The sequence below is a fragment of the Carcharodon carcharias genome, chromosome 22, assembly GCF_017639515.1.
Source record: "Carcharodon carcharias isolate sCarCar2 chromosome 22, sCarCar2.pri, whole genome shotgun sequence".
NCBI lineage: Eukaryota > Metazoa > Chordata > Chondrichthyes > Lamniformes > Lamnidae > Carcharodon > Carcharodon carcharias.
The window spans coordinates 21,522,036-21,544,476 of NC_054488.1; the positions used below are offsets into that span (position 1 = coordinate 21,522,036).

At 45.4% G+C, this 22,441-nt stretch overlaps 1 protein-coding gene across 2 annotated transcripts in view; it reads left to right on the plus strand.

Moving 5' to 3' along the window:
- Window positions 1-20,459: 20,459 nt before the first annotated feature.
- The window catches only part of LOC121293843 (transient receptor potential cation channel subfamily V member 5-like), a 62,287-nt gene continuing 60,305 nt past the window's right edge, over window positions 20,460-22,441 (plus strand). For both annotated transcript variants that reach the window (XM_041217230.1, XM_041217231.1), the window contains exon 1: window positions 20,460-20,531. The gene's annotated coding sequence lies outside the window, so the exon portion shown is untranslated. The remainder of the gene's footprint in view (window positions 20,532-22,441) is intronic.

Sequence of the window (22,441 nt, forward strand, 5' to 3'; positions counted from 1 at the left end):
CTGGAGTGTGTACGAGATGGGTTTCTGGAGCAGTACGTTGAGGAGCTAACTAGGAATTTAGTGTTGTATAATGAGAACGGGCTGATTAATAACCTTACTGTAAAGGAGCCTTTGGGAAATAGTGACCAAAATACACATATGAACATATGAATTAGGGGCAGGACTAGGCCACTTATCCCCATGATCCTGCTCCGCCATTCAATAAGATCATGGCTGATCTGAATGCAACCTCAACCCCGCATTCCTGCCTACGCTGATAACCTTTCATCCCCCTGTTAATCAAGAATCAGATAGAATTTTGCATTAGGTTTGAATGCAATATGGTTTATTCTGAAACTATGGTCTTAAATCTGAAGAAAGGAAATTATGATGGTATGAGGGGCAAGTTGGCTATGGTGAATTGGGAAAATAAACTAAAAGATTTGATATAGACAGGCAATGGCTAGTATTTAAAGAAATACTACATGGTCTACAAGATACACATTCCTCCAAGGCACAAACACCCAAAGGGAAAGTTAAATCAAATCGTGGTGAATGAAAGAAAATGAAGATTGCATTAGATTAAAGGAAGTGGCGCTTAAGGATGCCAGAAAAAGTGGTAAACCTGGGGATTGGGAGCAATTTAGAACCCAGCAAAGGAAGACCAAGAAACTGATTAAGAAAGGGAAAAGAGAATATGAATGCAAACTAGCGAGAAACAAAAAGGGAGATTGTAAAAGTTTCTTTAGGTATGTGAAAAGGAAAAGATTAGTTAGGATAAATGTGGGCTCGTAACAGGTGGCGACAGGAGAATTTATAGAGAACAGGGAAATGGCAGAGAAACTAAACAGTTACTTTGCATCTGTCTTCAGGGAAGAAGATACAGAAATTCTCTCAGATATACTAGGCTGCCAAGGGACCTGTGAAACTGAGAAACTAAAAGAAATTAGTATTAATTGGTAAAGAGGTACTACTTGAAAAGTTAACTGGATTGAAGGTTGATAAATCCTTTGGACCAGATGAGCTTCACTACAGAGCGCTGAAGGAGGTGGCTAAAGCGATAGTGGATGCATTGGTGGTTATCATATAAATTCAATAGATTCTGGAAAAGTTGCTGTGGACTGGAAAGTAGCTAATGTAACCCCATTATTTAAGAAGGGTGGGAGGGAGAGAGAGAATGGAGAACTACAACCTGTTAGTTTGACGTCAGTGGTAGGGAAAATGTTAGAATCTATTATAAAGGATGTGATAACTGGACATTTAGAAAAGAATGTAAAAATTGGGCAGAGTCAATTATGAATGATTTATGAAGGGGAAATAATTTTTGATAAATTTGCTGGAGTTTTTTGAGGATATCACTTGCAGCAATGATAAGGAGAACCAGTGGATGTGGTGAATTTGGGTTTTCAGAAGGCTTTTGATACAGTCCCGCACAGGGGCTTAGTAAATAAAATTAGAGCGCATAGGATTGGGGGAAATATATTGGTATGGATTGAGAATTGCTTAACAGACAGAAAGCAGAGAGTAGAAATAAACAGACCATTCTCAGGATGGCAGGCTGTTACTAGTGGGGTACTGCAAGGATCAGTACAAGGTCCACAGCTGTTCACAATATGTATAGATGATTTGGATGTGGGGACCAATTGTAATATTTTTAAATTTGCTGATGACATCAAACTGGGTGGGAATGGAAGTTGTGAGGTGGATGCAAGGAGGCTTCAAGAGGACTTGGACAGGTTAAGTGAATGGGCTAGAATATGGCAGATGGAATATAATGTGAATAAGTGTGACATTATTCACCTTGTAGAAAAAACAGAAAGGCAGGATATTTCTTAAATGGTGAGAGGTTGGGAAGTGTAGACGTCAAAAGGAACCTGTGCGTCCTTGTCCGTTAGTCACTAAAAGCTAGCATGCAGGTGCAGCAAGCAATTAGGAAGGCAAATGATATGTTGGCCTTCATTGCAAGAGGATTTGTGTACAGGAGTAAAATGTCTTGCTGCAGTTGTATAGAGCCTTGGTGAGACCTCACCTGGAGTATTGTATACAGTTTTGGTGCCCTTATGTAAGGAAGGATATACTCTCCACGGAGGGAGTGCAACCAGATTAATCCTAGGGATGGTGGAATGTTTTATGAGGATAGATTGGGAAGACTGAGTCTGTATTCCCTTGAGTTTTGAAGAATGAGGGGTGACCTCATTGAAACTTACAAAATTATTACAGGGTGTGACGGGGGGGATGTACATAAGATGTTTCCCCTAACTGCTGGATCTAAAACCAGGGGACAGAATCTCAGGATAAGGGGTAGGCGATTTAAAACTGAGATGAGGAGGAATTTCTTCACTCAGAGGGTGGTGAATCTTTGGAATTCTCTACCCCAGAGGGCTGTGGAAGCTTAATGATTGAACATGTTCAAAACAGAAATCAGTAGATTTCTGGAGACCATTGACATCAAGGAATATGGAGATAGCATGGGAAAGTGGTGTTGAGGTAGATGAGTGGCAGAGCAGGCTTGATGGGCTGAATGGCCTACTCCTGCTCCTATGTTCCTATGCCAAGGAGCTGTAGCACTTTTCCTTCTTGGTGCCAGAGGCCGCAGGAATGTAGGCTTCTCTGGAAGGAGAGTAGCCAGTTCTGCTGGCGCTTCCATCATGATTTTTATTGAGGAGCATATTAAGAGATCTTGCAGAAGCCTCATTCTGTCTGGAATCTGGATACAATGAGGGTATCACAGCCCTGTCTGCCGCATCGCTTCATAGCCCTGGCATCTGCAGGTGCACAATCCACTCCCTCATGAACATCAGCTTTCTCCCCTTCTTCCTCATCTGAGGAGGCATGCAGCTCCTCCATCTCTCTGCCTGCAAATTCCTCATCCCTTTGCAGGCACAAGGTTGTGTAAAATGCGGCAGGCCACAATGATCTGAGAGGACTCTCTGTGGCAGCACCCAGCCTGAGCAGGACAGGCAGCGGAACCTCTTTTTCAGCAATCTAGTGGTTTGTTCTATTGTTGCCTTGGCTGAGGCATGGCAGACACTGTACCTCTCCTCTGCTGGGCATTGTGGATTCTGCACCGGTGCCATGAGTCAGGTCTTCTGTGGATATCCCCTATCACCCAGGAGCCACCCCTGCAGTTGCTGAGGGGGAATGAGGATATAAGGGTCATGAAAGCCCCTGGGAAATGAGCACGTGCCTGCAGGATTTGTGTGCAGTGATTACAGGCCAGCACTGGGAGAGTGAAAAGCCCTTATAGTTTATGAATGCTGCTGGCTGTTCCCAGGGAGCCCTCAGCACTGCATGTGTGTAATCAATTGCCCCTGTAGCTGTGGAAATCCAGTGATGGCAGCAAAACCCACAGCTGCCTGGCTCTCTGATTCTGTGCTGAATCACACAAATTCATTGGCTTTTGCAAACAGAACGTTGGTGACCTCCCAGATGCATTTGTGAGTGGTTGACCGCGAGATGCCATACATGTCCCCAATGAAGCCCTGGAAAGACCCGCTGGCGTAGAAATTAAATGCCTCGGTGACTTTTAAAGCTACTGGCATTGGATTGCCTCCCAACCCACAAGGATGTAGGTCTTCATTAGGAGCTGATATAGATGAGCGATGGAAGCCCATGACATCCTCAGCCCTCGACATTATATCTCTGACACTTGCAGGTAGTTATACTGCCGCAGTATATTCAATTGTGCACTAATGCTTGCCATTGCATTGGACCCTGGTTGCCAACATCTTGAGCTGCCAGACCATCTGTTGGCACTCCCGATTAGTGTTCTGGCCATTGCTGTGCCTGACACCGGGCAGCCTTCTGCCCGTTCCTCTGCAGCTGAACCAGAGCTAGCAGGGGTGGTGGTGGCATCGTGGTAATGTCACTGGGCTAGTAATCCAGAGGCCCAGGCTAATCCTCTGGGACACAAGTTCAAATCCCACCACAGCAGCTGGTGGAATTTAAATTCGGTTAATAAATCTGGAATTAAAAAGCTAGTGACCATAAAACTATTGTTGACATTTCATACTGTGTGGCTTGGTTGATACACACTTGCATCTGAATCACAATGTTGTGGGTTCAAGTCTCAGTCCATAACTTCACAAAAGAATTCAGGGTAGTACTGAAGGAGATTTTTGGGGCTGGGGTGCATCATCATTTTGATTTAATTTTGTGAGTTTCCTTTCACGTTTTTGTTTTAGTTACAGAGCCCCGCCAGGGACTGTCACCCCGCCTCTGATTTTGATTTTAATTGGGTTGATTTTGATTTTGTTTTTCAAGAAGAGTTGTCGATTGTCGTAAAAACCCATTTGGTTTGTTCACTAATGTCCTTTAGGGATGAAAATCTGCTGGGCCTGCCTGTGACCCCAGAACCACAGCAATGTGGTTGACTCTTAAATAGCCTAGCAAATCCCTCACCTATCAAACCACTACAGAAAACCCAAGAAAGAATGAAACCAGAAGGATCACTCGGCATCGACCTAGACACCGGAAATGTCAACACCAAACACAGCCCTGTTGACCGGCAAAGTCCTCCTTACTAACATCTGGGGGCTAGTGCAAAATCAAAAGAGCTGTCCCACTGACTAGTCAAGCAATAGCCTGACATAGTCATACTCACTGAACCATACGTTACAGACAATGTCCCAGACACCACCATCACCATCCCTGGCAGGACAGACCCAGCAGAGGTGGCGGCACTGTGGTACACTGTCGGGAGGGAGTTGCCCTGGGAGTCCTTAACATTGGCTCTGGACACCATGAAATCTCATGGCAACAGATCAAACATGGGCAAGGAAACCTTCTGCTCATAGCCTTCCCCCACTCATCTGATGACCCAGTACTCCTCTATGTTAACACCACTTGGACAAAGCACTGAGGGTGGCAAGGACACAGAATGTACTTTGGATGGGGGACTTCAATATCCATCACCAAGAATGGCTCGGTAGCACCACTACTGACCGAGCTGGCTAAGTCCTAAAGGACGTGGCTGGTCTACCAAGGATGCAAGATCCTGAAGGCCGATGATGTGTTACCACATAGGAACATAGGAAATAGGAGCAGGAGTAGGCTATTCGGCCCCTTGAGCCTGCTCTGCCATTCAGTGAGACTATTGCTGATCTACTGCAACGCCATTTTCCTGCACTATCCCCATATCCCTTGATGTCTTTAACACCTAGAAATCTATCAATCTCTTTCTTCAATGACTAAGCCGGCACAGCCCTGTGGGGTAGAGAATTCCAAAGCTGAGTTTTGGTCTCCCAGCAACTAAATAAGCAGTCAGATTCCTCCCTTTAATCAGCTTGAAGTGGGTATACTCAACCTGGTTGTGTGCACAGACTCCAGAATCAGGTATCATCTGCAGAATAAACACTCAGTATGGATCTTCCAGAGAGCTCAGGTGACCTAACTGAGGCAGACTGCAAGTGGTTGCTGGTGCTGGCAGGTAAAGAGAAAAGCAGGAACTTTCATTTGTATAGCACCTTTTGTAGCCTCAGGGTATTCCAAACATTTTACAACCAATGAGGTACTTTTGAAGTGCTGTCACTGTTATAATGTAGGAAACGTGGCAGCCAATTTATGCACAGCAAGGTGCCACAAACAATGTAATAATCTGTTTTTTTTGTTCAGAGATAAATATTGACCAGGACACCAGGGAGAACTTCCCTGTACTGCTTTGGATAGTACCTCGGTATACTTTATGTCTATCTAAGAGGGCAGATGTGGTCTTGAGTTAACACCTCATCTGAAAGTCAGCACCTCCAACAGTGTGACATCCCTCAATACTTCACTGAAACGTCAGCCTGGATTACGTGCTCAAGTCTCTGGAGTGGGCTTGAATCCATGATATCCTGAACCAAAGGCACACCTACTTTGAAGGCTGGGCCTGGTATCAACTGGAAAGACTAATCCTAGTTATAAGACATGAGGTGGCAGTGTGTACAAGGCGAGACTACTTTAGGCCAATCGAACATGTAACTGGTGGGTGTCAGCAAAGGATGCCCTGGCCTGATTTCTTCACTAAAAAGTCTATCGTGGAGCAGAAATATACCCAATGCCAGGTACCCGCTGCCACAATCAAACCAGACCTTATCCTTGCCCGGGTTTCACACACATTGATGTTCTCAGTGGAGTAACTGCTTTTAACCTTAAGTTCCTCATTTTTGACTAGTGACAAGGCAAAAGATTTTACTGCTTCGGTGTCTGAATTTTCTTGATAACATGGGGCAGGACTCTTAGGCCCCACTTTGGGGTGGGCATGGAGGCAGACAGACACTAAAAATAGCATCACCAGCCAGCGTGCCGACTCTGCGGCTTTGTCCCACCCAAGGGCCATTTTCCCAGAAACCAGAAAGGAGGGTGTCCAGACTACCCATCTGCAACTGGCAGGTGGCCGATCGACCCTGTTAATGACCATTTAAGGTGTATTTTAAGAGGCTGACTGGGATTTCACTCCAAGTCGCACAGGAGGCACAGGACAGTGCTGTTGCCTGGAGACAGTCCCCTCATGACAGATCAGGGTAAACCAATGCCCCAGGCAGGTTTTGGAGGCCGCTCCCCTGCCTGCCTGTGTTCAGCTGCAGCTGTTGGTTAACCTGTGGAGAGATTTCTTCCCCCAACACCCCCGCCCGCCCCCTCCCCAAATGGTGGCCCCAGCTGCTGGATGTATTTTTTATATTTTAAGAAGTTGCAGCAAGGGTGCCTCCACCTTGGGGTATCTTTTCCCTCTCACTTATCTGTAATGGCAGTTTGCTGCTTCTTCAGTACTGGAAGGTTTCCGATTGGCCCTCCAGCTTCAGGAGCTTGCCCACAATCCTTAATTGTATGGCAAGCCTGCACTCAGACCAATTGGAGGAAAATGATAGGTGAGTGACTTTTCCTCACACACCGAGGTGCCTGATGCCCATTTAAGCTTGAAGGTGAGAATCCTAAAGCCTACAGCTCCTGCCCCATGTAGATTCTGTACAAAGTAGCATAGCACTGAATGTAAGCAACCCTCCTGAAACAGTTCCATCCACATAAGGCTCTCCAATCTAATTCACACCCAGCCTCGCAGCCATCTCCACTGCCCCCCCGCTCTGGATTACTGACAATGCATCCCCTCACCAATTCCTTGTATCTCTCACTGTTGAAATCCCTCATTGTCCCATCTTTGTAAACCCCTCCATGCCTACAACTCTCCCAAAACTCTCTGTTTCTTCTGACTCTGGCCTCTTGTATAAAAGCCTCCTTTTATTCCATCATTGGTGGCTGTGCCTTAAGCTGTATAGATTCCAGGCTCTGGAATTCCCTCCCTAACCGTCTTATTCTCTCCACTCTCCTCCCAAAGCCCAGTAAAATCTATTTCCTCGAACAAGCTTTTGGTCACCCCTTCCTAGCATCTCCTTCTTTGACTCGGTGTCTATTCAATGAAGCATCTTGCGCTGTTATTTTCTACGTGAAACACATATGTAAATTGTTGCCATCAAGAGTTGCCTGAAAGGATGGAGAGAACAGATTCCCTAGTAACTTCCAAAAGAGAATGGATAAATACCTGTAAAGGGAAAATTTGCAGTGTTATATGGAAAGAGCATTGTGGGACTGTTTGGATAGCTCTTTCAAAGAACCAGTACAGGCACAAAGGGTTGAATAGCTTCCTTCTCTGCTCAGTAATTTTATGAATTGCATGACTAGGGCCAACTATATACTTTATTCCAAACAGATGGTGGGTGGGGGGAATTGACCAGCCCACTGTTGCTGGGACTCTTTTACCATTTGTGTTGATCCATTGAACTGGACTGAATTCGCTGGCGGGGAGGGCAGTTAACTCCACACTGCAGCAGGGTTGAGAAATGGTGCAGTCTGGAGAACAAATGCTGTCTGCGGCTGGAGTACTTTCCTGTTTCTTCGGGCCCCACAAAATAAAAAGATGGCCAAGCAATATCGGGGTATTTGATAAGTCCTTTCTAGGGTTGCCAATTGTGATTAAATATATTCTGAAGCTTTCATCAAATGACTTTCCTCCACACTCTAGCCATTAGTTGGCCAATACATCCATCCTTGTGATGTACAGCCTTCCTATGCTAATTGGAAAGCAAAAAGCCTCATTACCCAATTGGATAATGCTTGACTATCGACTAAACAGCCTTTCTTTCCCATTTTCAATATTTTTAGATCTAGTAAAGAGAAATGTTCAAAGAAAATGACAAAATAAACAATCATTTTTAATATTCCAATGATTTTTCTCCAGGGTTGCGTACAGCAGTGACCTGGAGATTGATCTTCATTTCCTGGAGACTCCAGGCCAATCCTGGAGGGTTGGCAATCCTAGCTCCCACTTGAAACAGACAGGAAGCCTAGCTTTCAACTTAAAGGCCCTGATCAAGATGTCAGTGGCTGGAACACCAGCACAAACAGTGCAGTAAGTTAATCATTTTCATGCCACTGTTGCTCATTTTGAACATGGTTGAAGTTGCTCCCTTCCAGATCAAAATGCAGGTCAGTGTGGTGCAGTGCATTCACTGCCCACCAGGTGGTGGTGTTGTATTACATCAAGACATCCAGGAGGAACACCCATGTCAGAGCGCAATATTGTCCCAGGAAGGGGATTGGAACGTAAGAAATTTTAATTTATTAAATTTAATTTAAAATTTCCCAAATCTTCACATAACTTGTAAAATTGTTAGGTAAACACAGCGGCTATTCTGCATGACCAACATCCTACATACAACAATCATGTTAATGAGCAATTACCTGTTTCTCAGTGAGAGAGGAACGTCAGCAGGAGTCCCTGCTGTCACAGGATGTTTAACAACCAACTGAACCAGTGGAAGACATAGAGGAGATTCAATTCTACACCTAGTCTTGGGGAAAGAAGAAGGGCAAGTGGGTGAAGTGACAGTTGGCGACCATATCGGGGACAGTGATCACAATTCAGTTAGCTTTAGCATTACCATGGAAAAGGACAGAGATAAGGCAGGAGTGAAAGTCTTGAACTGGGGGAAGGCAAATTTAGCAGAAATGAGAAGGGACTTGGCTGAGGTGGACTGGACAGCACTGCTGGAGGATAAAAGAGTGGAAAACCAGTGAGAAGCACTAAAAAGTGAGATCCTAATTGTACAAAGTAGACATGTCCCTCACAAAAATAAGAGTGGTACTGCCAAATCTAGACCCCCCTGGTTGTCTAGAGGAATATAGGGGAAGATCAAACAGAAAAAGAAAGTGTACGATAGGCACAAAGAACTAAGCACTGCAGATAGCCTAGACGAATATAGGAAGTGCAGGGATGAAGTAAAAAAGGAAATAAAGAAATCAAAGAGAGGGCATGAAAAAAGATTAGCAAGTAAAGTTAAAGATAACCCAAAGATGTTTTACCAATACATTAATACTGAAAGGTTAATTAAGGAAAAAGTGAGACCTATCAGAGATGAAGATGGAAACTTGTGTGTAGATGCAGAGGCTGTGGGAAGGGTTTTGAATGAATATTTTGTCTCCATGGTTACAAAGGAAAGGGAGAATGTAGATATAGTAGTCCAGGAGGAACACTGCAAAATTTTGAACGGGATAGTCATAAAGAGAGAGGAAGTACTCAAAGGGTTGAAACCCTTGAAAGTTGATAAGTCACCAGGATTGTTTCCGAGGCTGCTGAAGGGAGTCAGGGAGGAGATAACAGATGCTCTGAGGATGATTTTCCAATCTTCACTAGATACAGGGGAGGTACCGGAGGACTGGAGAAATGCAAACGTAGTTCCATTGTTTAAAAAGGGATCAAGGGAAATGCCAAACAATTATAGGCCAGTTAGTCTTACATTGGTGGTGAGCAACTTAGTAGAATCAATCCTGAGAGATAGGATTAACTGTCATGTGGAAAAGCATGGACTAGTCAGGGATGGTCAGCATGGATTTGTTAAAGGAAGGTCTTGCCTCACAAATTTGATTGAATTCTTTGAGGAGGTTGATGAAGGTAGTGCAGTGGATGTTGTGTACATGGATTTTAGCAAGGCATTTAACAAGGTCCCACAACGCAGATTGGTCAGGAAAGTAAAAGCCCATGGGATTCAGGGTAATGTGGCAAACTGGATAAAAGGTTGAAAACAAAAACAGAATTACTTGGAGAAACTCAGCAGGTCTGGCAGCATCGGCGGAGAAGAAAAGAGTTGACATTTTGAGTCCTCATGGCCCTTCCACAGAGAGTCATGAGGACTCGAAACGTCAATTCTTTCCTTCTCCGCCAATGCTGCCAGACATGCTGAGTTTTTCCAGGTAATTCTGTTTTTGTTTTGGATTTCCAGCATCCGCAGTTTTTTTGTTTTTATCTATGGATAAAAGGTTGGCTTTGTAACAGGAAACAAAGGGTAATGGTCGATGGATGCCCTTGTGAATGGAAAGTTGTCTCAGGAGGTGTTCCACAGTGCTCTGTGTTGGGATCCTTGCTGTTTGTGTTATATATTAACAATTTGGACGTGAACGTGGGGGGCACGATTAGGAAATTTGCAGATGACACAAAGATTGGCTGAGTAGTGGATAGTGTACAGGATAGCCATAATCTCCAAAACAATATAGATGGGTTGGTGGAGTGGGCGGTAAAGTGGCAGATGGATTTTAACATAGAGAAGTGTGAGGTCATACGTTTAGGGAGGTCAAACAGTTACAGGGATTACACAATAAATGGGAATATGCTAAGAGGGGTAGATGAAGTGAGAGATCTTAGCGTACAAGTACACAGGTCCCTGAAGGCAGCAGTTCAAGTAGACAAGGTTGTAAAGAAGGCATATGGAATGCTCTTCTTCACTGGCAGAGGTATAGAATATAAAAGTAAGGATATAATGTTGGAATTGTATGAAACACTGGTGAGGCCACAACTGGAGTATTGTGTGCAGTTCTGGTCACCACATTACAGAAAGGACGTAATAGCTCTGGAGAGAGTGCAGAGGAGGTTTACAAGAATGTTGCCAGGGTTAGGAAAGTGTAGCTACGGGGAGAGATTGGATAGGTTGGGGTTATTCTTCTTAGAACAAAAAAGGCTGAGAGGTGACTTGATTGAGGTGTACAAAATTATGAGGGGAATAGATAGAGTGGACAGAATAAAATTGTTTCCCTTCCTTTAACAAATCCATGCTGACCATCCCTGACTAGTCCATGCCTTTCCACATGAAAGTTAATCCTATCTCTCAGGATTGATTCTACTAATTTGCTCACCACTGATGTAAGACTAACTGGCTTATAATTGTTTGGCATTTCCTTTGATCTCTTTTTAAACAATCGAAAATTCTAGAACCAGGGGACATAGATCCAAGATAAGTGGCAGAAGGTGTAGGGGGGACATGAGGAAGAATCTTTTTACGCAGAGGGTAGTGGGTGTCTGGAATTCGCTGCCCAAGTTGGTGGTAGAGGCAGAAACTCTAAACTCTTTTAAAAAGTACCTGGATCTGCATCTTAAGTGCTGTAAGCTGCAGGGCTATGGGCCGGGTGCAGGAAGGTGGGATTAGAAAGGGCACCTGGGTGTCCTTGGTCTCGCATGGACAAGATAGGCTGAATGGCCTCCTTCTGTGCTGTAACTTTTCTATGGTTCTATGGTTCTATGGGATTTTTAACCAAGGGCAACACTGCTGTCAATGTGTTACACCCTCAGCACTGCACTGGGGATGCAGGAGGAGAGTCCAAATTCATTACTCAAAGTGGGTGGAATGGGCAGAGTGAGTGGTGTGGTTGGAGTGGGCAGTGGATGAACAGTTTTTGGAGTGGGTAGTGGACAGTGAAATGAGCCAGGGTGGGGGTGGGGGCGGGTAGCGGGTGTTGGTGGAGGGGGGAGGTGCTGCTGTGGGTGGAGGCAGTGGAGCATGTGAGTCTGTTTACTATTGATGTTCTCTGTGCTTGATGGGTTAAGCCTACATGTGAACTCAGGGAAAAGTAAACAAACTGTTGAAAGAGCTAGAAGCCAGAGGTGTAAGCATGGAGCAGGCATTGGAAGGCATAGTTAAAACTCTTGCAAACAAAGTTCTTGCACCCCTAGAACTAATGTCATCTCTCCACAGATCCCAAGGTATAAAATATACATTATGTTCCACATTCTAAATGTGGTAAATGGAGCAGCAAGGATATGCATGAACATTTAATCTGTTGCTCATTGAAAGAGGAAGGGACTGATGAAGTAGGTCATTGACCACGAGTGGCAGGTTCTTGGTGGGATTCTTTCCCCCAAGGGGAACTGTTTCTCTGAGCACAAGGGACCACAGTTGTGACTCTGGAATAAGGTGCTGACCATTTAAAGGGGCAATGAATACTATAGCTGGAAGGAGAGGGAAAACCCTGTTCTCAGCCTTGGTTCAAATTGAGATTCTAAAGAGTAAGGCAAGCTTATTGTGTCAAAATTAAGAGAGGGAAGTCTCTCTCTATCTGAGCCCCTTACCATTGGTACCCAGGATGACCTGGTACTGGGCAGCCCCAGGGATTAGTGATGGGAAGGATGGTTGGGTGGAAAATTACACAGGAAACCAGGCACTTGCCCCAGGCGGGCACTTACACATCACAGAATCTTTACAGGGCAGAAGGAGTCCACTCGGCCCATTGAGTCTGCAGTGGCTCTCTGAAAGAACGTTCTATCTAGTCCCACTACCCTGCCTGATCCCCGTAACCTTACACATTCTTTCTTTTCAATAGCAATCCAATTCCCTTTTGAACATCTTGATCAAACCTGCCTCCACCACTCTCTCAGGAAGTTTGTTCTAGCCTCCAAACACCCTCTGCATTAAAACATTTTTCCTCATCACTTTTACTCCTTTTGCCAATTATTTTGAATCTATGTTCCTGATGTTCCCACGGAGGGGAGGAAGAGGTGTCACCAGATGCCAGTCCAGAAGGGGCAAGAGGGCGGGCACATTATGGTTGGCTTAGTGCTTGATTTCAGTTGGGATTATGAAGGAAAATCCAACTCCTGGTGCCAAGGGATGAGCAACTTCCAATGTTGCTGCTGGATAGACTCAACCTGTCGGAGCCAGAGTGGAGCTGCTGTAAATCCTAATGCCAGGAACTTTCTTTCAACCTGGGTCACACATTGACCACAGAGGCTTCTACAGGTGTCAGCTACTCCCTATGCATCTTACAGCTGTGACTCAATGAGTAACACTCCTGTTGCTGAGCCAGAAAGTTATGGGTTCAAATCCCACTCCATAGACTCAAGCGTATGATCCAGGCTAATATTGCAGTACTGAATGAGTGCTGCACTGTTGGAGGTGCAATCCTTTGGATGAGATGTTTGATCTGCCCTCTGGGATAGATGTAGAAGACTCTAGGCCACCAACTTGGAGAAGGACAGGAGAGTTTTTGCTGGTGTCCTGGTCAACATTTATCCTATGGTCAACCAATATCACTAACAGAAATGATCTACTTATTATCACATTGCTGATTGTGGGAGCTTCTTGTGCACATATTAGCTTTTTGTCCTATATTACAACAGTGACTGCACTTCAATAAAATAATTCATTGACTGTAAAATGCTTTGAGATATATCAAGGTTGTGAAAGGTGCTATGCAAATAGGAGTATGGTAGCATAATGGTTATGTTAGTGGATTAGAAACCCAGAAGTCTGGACTACTCATTCAATGACATGAGTTCAAGTTCCAGGGTCACTGCCAGAGAATGTAAATTCAGTTAATTAAACATAACTGGGAATATAAAACTAGTATCATTAATGGTGACCATGAAGCTATTGGGTTATTGTTAAAAGCACAGCTGGCTCAGTCATGTCCTTTAGTATCCTGACTCACTCTGCCTACATATGACTCCAGATCAATGTGTGGTTTACTTTTAAATGCCCTTTGAAATAGCTCAGCTATACATGCAGTTACATTCAAACTCCTATTCTTCTCTTTCATATCTCCAGACATCTGGAAAGAGAGGTGTTTAAGCCAGAATTGCCCTAGTCCCATTTGGACTGCATAATCCAGCTTGTGAACAGATGATTCCAAAACTTTCTGTGACATGAGCTGAACAGCAGAAGCTTGATACTTTTGTGAAATGTGTGGTCCAGATATTTTTTATTCAGGTTTCAAGTTGTGTGGTGTTGAGCTACTTAGATAGAAAGATCCCACTTTTAATTTGGAGTTTATGCCAAAACTCTGCTGCCTATATTCTAACATGCATCAAGTCCTGTTCACTCATTATCACTGACCTTGTTACAATTGTGAGGTTTAGAAGATTATGATGTTTTGGGACTGTGTCTTTAAATTTAGGGTAAATGAAAGAGGTCATGTGACTTTTTCTGAAGTCTGTCTAACAGTAAGTCTGGGTGGTTTGATTGTTAGCGATCAGAGGAAGGCTTAGGTTGTTTTATCGAGAAGAAGGTACAAGGTATTTGGAGACAATGGCAGCAGTCTCTGAGTTTTAAATGAGTAGACTCTGAGTCTCCAAAAGCCCCAGAAAGGCATTGAAGGTACTGGGTTTTCAACATTTGTGCTGTAAACCGTCCATTTATTTCGAAGATGAAAGGTGGGGGAGCAATGATAGCTAATTAGCACTTCTACCTAAATACAAGGTGAATGTGTTTCATGTTTTTTTTATTCATTCATGAGGTGTGGGCATCACTGGCTGGGCCAACATTTACTGCCCATCCCTATGGGGAAGAAGGCAGCAGAAACTAATTTTGAGATCAGGTTACAGGCTTCCTTACAAATCAATGAATATCATAGACAGATGGCAGTTTCTGTGAGGTCAGAAGAGAGAAGCTTGACTTTCTGATCTACCGCAGCCAGATGTGGGAGGAAGATGGTCTCTAGTCAAAGAGGTGCATCCTGCAGTCTTCTAAAAATTCCAGGAGATTTGTCCTGGCATGGCCAGAGGAAGAAGAGTCATCGGAACAGCCTTTACTGCAGGCGGTGGATTTAAAGAATTCTTCAAAAACTGAAGGAAGTGCCCGGAGACGGTCACTTGAAGTTACTACTCAGTGAAACAGGGATACATGAACCCATTGGAAGCTGGGAGCAAATGTGGGCTGTTTGCAGCAAGGACTGTAATTCTGTGGAAGAGTGCAATAGGTAATAACAATAAAAGGGACCATTATTTTCTGTAGTTTAAAGTATAAGTTGCCCACAAAAGGAAAATAGTGTTTGGTCTATGGCTTTTTTTTTAGTCATTTGTTACAGTAAATGTTTTAAAACATGAATTTTTTGTCATGTCATTCTTTCAACTGGAAGTTAGAATCTCTTTAAAAGTTATCAGCCTCCATGGCGTTCGTAACAACCTACACTGGCTCCCGGTTGGACAACATTCCAATTTTGAAATTCTCATCCTTGTTTTCAAATCCCTCCATGGCCTTGTCCCTCGCATCCTCTGTAATCTTCTCCAGCCCCACAACCCTCAGAGATATCTGCACTTCTCTAATTCTGGCTTCATGTTCAACCCCGATTTTAATCACGCCAACATTTGTGGCTGTACCTTCAGCCGCTCAGGCTGTAAGCTCTGGAATTCCCTCCCGAAACCTCTCCACCTTCCTACCTCAATTTTCTCCTTTAAAACACTCCTTAAAACCTATAATACCTCTTTGATTAAATTTTGGTCACCCGACCTAATATTGCTTTATGAGGCTTGGTGACCACTTTTGTTTGGTAACAAAAACAGAAATTGTCAGAAATACTCAGGAGGTCAAAGCAAGATCTGTGGAAACAGAGTACATGGGCCGAATTTAGCTGTGGCGTCCTGCTGGGCCAGGAAGAGGGGGATGCAGATGGTGCCAAACACTGGGGCCCAGGTACTAGGGGGGGCCTGGGCTCTGTGTTGTAAACAGAGTTTCTCATTGTCCTTATTGAAGCCCGAGCTTCAAACCTGAAAGACCAACTTAAAAAAAGAAGCAGATCTGTCAGGCCGGGAGTTGTGACCTTATGTTTTAAAGCCAGTCAGGTCAGTTTCATTGAGTTGCTGCTGCTTCCAACAGTCGGCCAGCTTTGTGATTCTGATTTTCTTTTTAAAGCCCACCAGAAAGCCATGAAGCTCAAAAGTTAGCAGCAGCAGCAGCAGCACAGCAACTGAGAGAGTTGTTGCTTCAAAAATGGTCAGTGAAATCACTAATTTTACAACCAATTGGATAGTTGGGGGTGGGGGGGGGAGGGGGCGGAAGGGTGTGGTTCTGAGGTTGGGGGAAAGGTTAGATGGATGTTTGGAGGAGGGTTGGAAGGGGGTTGGGGGAGGTTAGGGGGCTTTGGGGGATTGGAGGGAGGTTGGGGGGTTTGGGGGGCAGGATAAAGGGGGCACCCCATAAGGGGAGGTTAGAGTGGGATTGGAGAGGGTTGGGGGAGGTTAGAGGGGGATTGGAGAGGGCTGGAGGAGGTTAGAGGGGGATTGGAGAGGGCTGGAGGAGGTTAGAGGGGGATTGATAAGGGTTGGGAGAGATTAGGGGGAGATTGGAGAGGGTTGGGGAGGTTAGAGGGGGATTGGAGAGGGTTAGGGAGGTTAGAGGGGGGATTGGAGAGGGTTGGGGGAGGTTAGAGGGGGATTGGAGAGGGCTGGAGGAGGTTAGAGGGGGATTGGAGAGGGCTGGAGGAGGTTAGAGGGGGATTGGAGAGGGCTGGAGGAGGTTAGAGGGGGATTGATAAGGGTTGGGAGAGATTAGGGGGAGATTGGAGAGGGTTGGGGAGGTTAGAGGGGGATTGGAGAGGGTTAGGGAGGTTAGAGGGGGGATTGGAGAGGGTTGGGGGAGGTTAGAGGGGGATTGGAGAGGGTTGGGGGAGGTTAGAGGGGGATTGGAGAGGGTTGGGGGAGGTTAGAGGGGGATTTGAGAGGGTTGGGGGAGGTTAGAGGGGGATTGGATAGGGTTGAGTGAGGTTAGAGGGGGGATTGGAGAGGGTTGGGGGAGGTTAGAGGGGGGATTGGAGAGGGTTGGGGGAGGTTAGAGGGGGATTGGAGAGGGTTGGGGGAGGTTAGAGGGGGGATTGGAGAGGGTTGGGGGAGGTTAGAGGGGGATTGGAGAGGGTTGGGGGAGGTTAGAGGGGGGATTGGAGAGGGTTGGGGGAGGTTAAAGGGGGGATTGGAGAGGGTTGGGGGAGGTTAGAGGGGGGATTGGAGAGGGTTGGGGGAGGTTAGAGGGGGATTGGAGAGGGTTGGGGGAGGTTAGAGGGGGGATTGGAGAGGGTTGGGGGAGGTTAGAGGGGGGGATTGGAGAGGGTTAGGGAGGTTAGAGGGGGATTGGAGAGGGTTAGGGAGGTTAGAGGGGGGATTGGAGAGGGCTGGAGGAGTTTAGAGGGGGGATTGGAAAGGGTTGGGGGAGGTTAGAGGGGGATTGGAGAAGGTTGCGGGAGGTTAGAGGGGGATTGGAGAAGGTTGGAGGAGGTTAGGGGGGGATTGGAGAAGGTTGGAGGAGGTTAGAGGGGGATTGGAGAGGGCTGGGGGAGGTTAGAGGGGGATTGGAGAAGGTTGGAGGAGGTTAGAGGGGGTTTGAGGGGTGGGTGTTAGCTATAGAGTTGAGTTGTTTTTTAAATGCAGTGATTTATTTGTAGCCATTTTCCTAACGTCAGTTGATTGCTCTGTGATTAATTATCCTTAGAGAATCAGCTTTGGGCCTCCAATTGCACAATGTTACAGTCACTCTGCCTACTGCTAACTCATTATACGTATGTCTATATGTCATTTGGAAGGATGAAATAAGCTGAGCTTTATCATCTGTAATCATATTGTGAACAAAGGGTGGAATCATGGCTGGAGTTCTGTTTATTTTATTGCTAATGGAAGTTTACAGTGAGCAGTCTTTGTGGGGTCAAATTGCCAGGACAGGAAGGCTTAATGGGTTCAGAATGAATCAGTAACCTGTTTTATCCTGGACATGATTCTCAAAAGTCTTTTCCATTGACTTCAATCTTGTCCTTTTGTCCACTTACCTATTGTCCCACTCTATCTTGGTGCTTCTATGAGTTTTTTGAGGTATTGAAATATTGCGATAAAATTGTGTGCATAGTCCTTATTGAAAATAAATTGTAGTGAGAAGCAACAATCAGCTGTGTCTTCAGACTTGCTGATCCAAGAAAACACCAATTGTGAACCATTCAGTCTTTGGCCTCTGACCTCTTTAAAGTTGTGTCACACAGAGAGACCTGAGGGCTCCAATTCGTCTCACTGACGGTGAAGACCTATGTTGTCCAATCATTCCACTTTGTTGCCCAGGAATCATTTGATCTCTCTACCCTGTGAGATTACTGATAAAATAGAATCAAATTACATCCCTTGTATGAAATAATTATATTGAATAATATCATGCACCCAGACAGGAAAAAGTCTTCTTCTACTTCTACAGAATGGAAAATATCTTGTGCAGTTTATCTAGGTTGCAAGTATTGAATCTTTCTCCAAAATATTAATTTACTGTCACTGTGTCCATATAGTGCAAGGTGCTGAACATGTTAATAAGGGATGAGGCAGTCACGGAAATCAGTGTTATTGTCTGCACAGCGATATAAATAAATAATGGGACTTTTTCCTGTCAAATTAACAATACTGCACGATGCTGTTAAAGTAGAATTTATATTCACTGGTTTGTTTCATAGTCACGGTGGGATCACCTATAGGGAAAGGGGAAAAATATCATGCATGGTTGAGGGGAAGGGTTAAAGTGGGGTGTTGGGGGTGGTGGGGAGAGGAATAAGGGATCCAGAAACAGAAAACCAGGAGAAGCACCAGGGCACATGATTTCTCTCCCTGGCCCTGGCATTGGACATCCTGTCCATTGATTGCAGAACCAATGAAGGCCCTGGTCCCCTTTCCCTGGGAGGCCCAATGATATTTCAGTGCAATCAGGCACTTGCCTGGACAATGTTGGACCTCCCACCAAATGAAGGCACCAGTAGGGCAGAAACCCTTCCCCCAAGAGTTGCCAGCCAATCAGAGGCCAGCAGCTTACCCTTACTGGCAGCACCACTAGTAGCGATGATTGCTGCCAGTAACACACTGGGGTCTTTTCTGGGGATCATCGCCAGATTCCTGAAGAGAGGTTAGTGGGGCAGGTTGGGTGTCATGGGGAGGGGGTTGCCAGTGGGGGGAGGGTGGGGTGCGGATGGTGATCGGATGCCAGGCCACGGGCTGACTTTCTGATGCTGGGTCCCTCGATTGGGCACGGAGTGCCTGTGAACATGGAACCTTCTGGTAGGCCGTTAGCAAACACGGCAAGATTTCCTGGGTGGCTGTCTGGAGGCACAGTAGACTTGTGTGTCTAAACCTCTCTAAACCATCATTAACCTGGTGGGCTGAAGGATAGCTGGTCTCAAGTGGCCCTTTAATCAGCCTAAATGCCTTTTCACCACCGGCAGGCACGTTTCCTCTGTCGGGCCTTTCCCAGCCTTCACTAAACACTACGAAACTTTGGATCTGTGGTACTTCTGCTCAAAAACTCCACCAAATGGCCTCTATTGGATGTGCCCCCGTGAGGACTGGATCAGGGTGGCTGACCATGGCAAACTAGGCTACAGCATGAAGAGTGGGCACTCAGACAGGTACTGAGTGTTGATGGTGCCCATGGAGCTGTTACCCCAGTGAGACTTAGCACCTTTAAACAGGATGTTGGGCAGGTTAGCTATGTTACACAATGTGACATTGGGTGGCGTGGAATTTACAGCACAGAAACAGGCCATTTGGTTCACCTGGTCACTGCCAGTGTCTGTGCTCCACACAGTCCTCCTCCTAGTCCTCTTCACCTAACCCTCTCTGCGTATCCGTCGATTCCTTTCTTACGTACTGATCTAGCTTCCCCTTAATATTAAATGCTATTCGCTTCAACTACTCCCCGTGGTAGCGAGTTCAACCTTCTCACAGATACCAAAACATTGCTCACAGAAATGAAACTATCCATTGTTGCTGATTGCTTGTATTTGCTGACAAGAGTCCTTACAATCTCCCAAACTGCAGTTTTCCAGCAAATTATCTGAGATCTTCACATCTCCCTTATTCCCCTGCCAATCAATCACTTTGTAATGGGACAGTTTGCCAACGAGGGAAAAAAATCTCTCCTGGCTGCCATGACGACGCCCTCAGTAGGAGTGACCACCTCAAGTCAGCTGTTGTGTCACCAACAATCTTTAGTGACTTCTTAAAGGGGCTGCTCTCACAAACCAGACTGTGAGCAAATGAAGGATAAAAGAGGTGTCCCTACATCTTATACCTTGGAACTGCCTCCTGCACCCCTCCCTCACCCCTGTATTCTACACTGCGGGGGGAGGCAAGGGACCCCTTTGTTTTGTTCATTGCAAGAAGAAACAGCTGGGCAGGCAGTAGAGGGTTAAACCAGGAAGTGAACTCAGTGCAGAATACAAGCTGAATGCATGTGGGTTCTGAGCAGGAGCCGGTTCACAGCAAATTCTCACCAACTTGAGGTGATTTTAAGGGACTTTTGGAGATTTTGGGAATAGAGGGAGTTCTTTGCTCTGGCTCCTGACAGCTAATCTTCCCGGGCACAGAAAGAAAGAGCTGGAGGCGACAAGTGAAGAATGATGGGACTTGTGTTGGGAAATGGTCGATGGTCCGTCTCCAAATGTGTCAACGAGCTGTCATTGATACTCCAGCCCAGGATTGCGCAGCAGGAGAGAATTGATGAGCTTCGTGTCTTGCAGCACAAGAGGTGAGACAGAGTGCCTGTTGTCTGTACAAAAAAGCCTCCTCAGCTGACGGGGCTGGCCTGGGTTAGGGAGAGGAAATAAATCATTCAGTACCCATGATACCTGCCAGAAGAGGGGCATGGGTAGGCACTGAGAGAGTGAGGATCAGCTGTGGTGCCCATACCGTTGTTCAATGACCTCATAGCACTTGCTGCCTGAGCTCGCTTGTGATGAATGTCTGTTTGATCACAGTGTTGGAGCCTGATTCTGCCCATTGCAGACCAGCATTCCCAACAGGGATCCTTAGGTGGTGCATTTCTTCTTTCCTAAACCTAAAGATCCTGGTGAAAACACTTTGAGATGCTCTGAGGTAGCGAAGGGCACTGTATAAATGCCAACTAAATGATAGGTTGGAACTCAGCCTGGGGATCCTGTCTTGTTCTGCATTAGTTACTTACTGAATCAGTCACTGAGTGACATCAAAGTCAATGGGAAAGAAAATTGGACAGACCTGTAACAGGGTAGCCTATAACAAGTGAGTGTGTAATGAATGTGTAACAGGAGAGTATATAGTGGGGCAGTTTGTAACGAGTGAGTGTGTAACCGTGTGTTCCAGGCAAGTGTGTAACGGTGAGTGTATAGTGGTTGATTGTGCAACAGGTATATGTGAATAGGTGAGTGTGTAATGGCTAGGTGTGTAATGGGTGTGTAAAGAGTGTAACAAGTGTGTAAAGAGCGAGTGTGGTAACAAGTGAGTGTGTAATGGGAAAGTGTGTAGCAGGTAGATGTGTAATGATTGTGTAACCAGCAAGTTTGGAGCAAGTGTGTAGCAGACGAGCATGTAATGGGCGAGTGTATAACGTGTGTAAAGATTAAATGTGTAATGGATGAGTGTGTAACAGGCAAATATGTAATGGGCGAATGTGTAATAGGTATGTAATGGGTGAGTTTTGTAATGGGCAGGTGTGTAATGTGTTAGTGTGTAAAGGGTGAATGTGTACCATGTGTAAAGGATGGGTGTGTAAAAGGGATGATCTGTTACCACCAAGCTTTAAACCATTTAGTGCAGTAAGTTGCTTTTATGTTGTGTGATGAATGTATTCAAACACAGAAATTTTCAAGGAAGATAAAAAATCGGACAACATATTCATTTTGATAAAAACAAAAAACTGCGGATGCTGGAAATCCAAAACAAAAACAGAATTACCTGGAAAAACTCAGCAGGTCTGGCAGCATCGGCGGAGAAGAAAAGAGTTGACATTTTGAGTCCTCATGACCCTTCAATAGAAGTAGGTGAATCCAAGGAGAGGGGTGAAGTATAAGCTGGTTTAAGGTTGGGTGGGGGGAGGGTGGGGGGGTGTTGTGGGGGGTTGGGTTGGGGGAGAGAAGTGGAGGGGGGGTTGTGGTTGTAGGGACAAGCTAGCAGTGATAGGAGCAGATAATCAAAAGATGTCACAGACAAAAGAACAAAAGAACACAGAGGTGTTGAAGTTGGTGATATTTTCTAAACGAATGTGCTAATTAAGAATGGATGGTAGGGCACTCAAGGTATAGCTCTAGTGGGAGTGGGGGGGGGCATAAAAGATTTAAAAATAATGGAAATAGGTGAGAAAAGAAAAAACTATATAAATTATTGGAAAAAACAAAAGGAAGGGGGAAGAAACAGAAAGGGGCTGGGGATGGAGGAGGGAGCTCAAGACCTAAAGTTGTTGAATTCAATATTCAGTCTGGAAGGCTGTAAAGTGCCTAGTCAGAAGATGAGGTGCTGTTCCTCCAGTTTGCGTTGGGGTTCACTGGAACAATGCAGCAAGCCAAGGACAAACATGTGGGCAAGAGAGCAGGGTGGAGTGTTAAAATGGCAAGCGACAGGGAGGTTTGGGTCATTCTTGCGGACAGACCGCAGGTGTTCTGCAAAGCGGTTGCCCAGTTTACG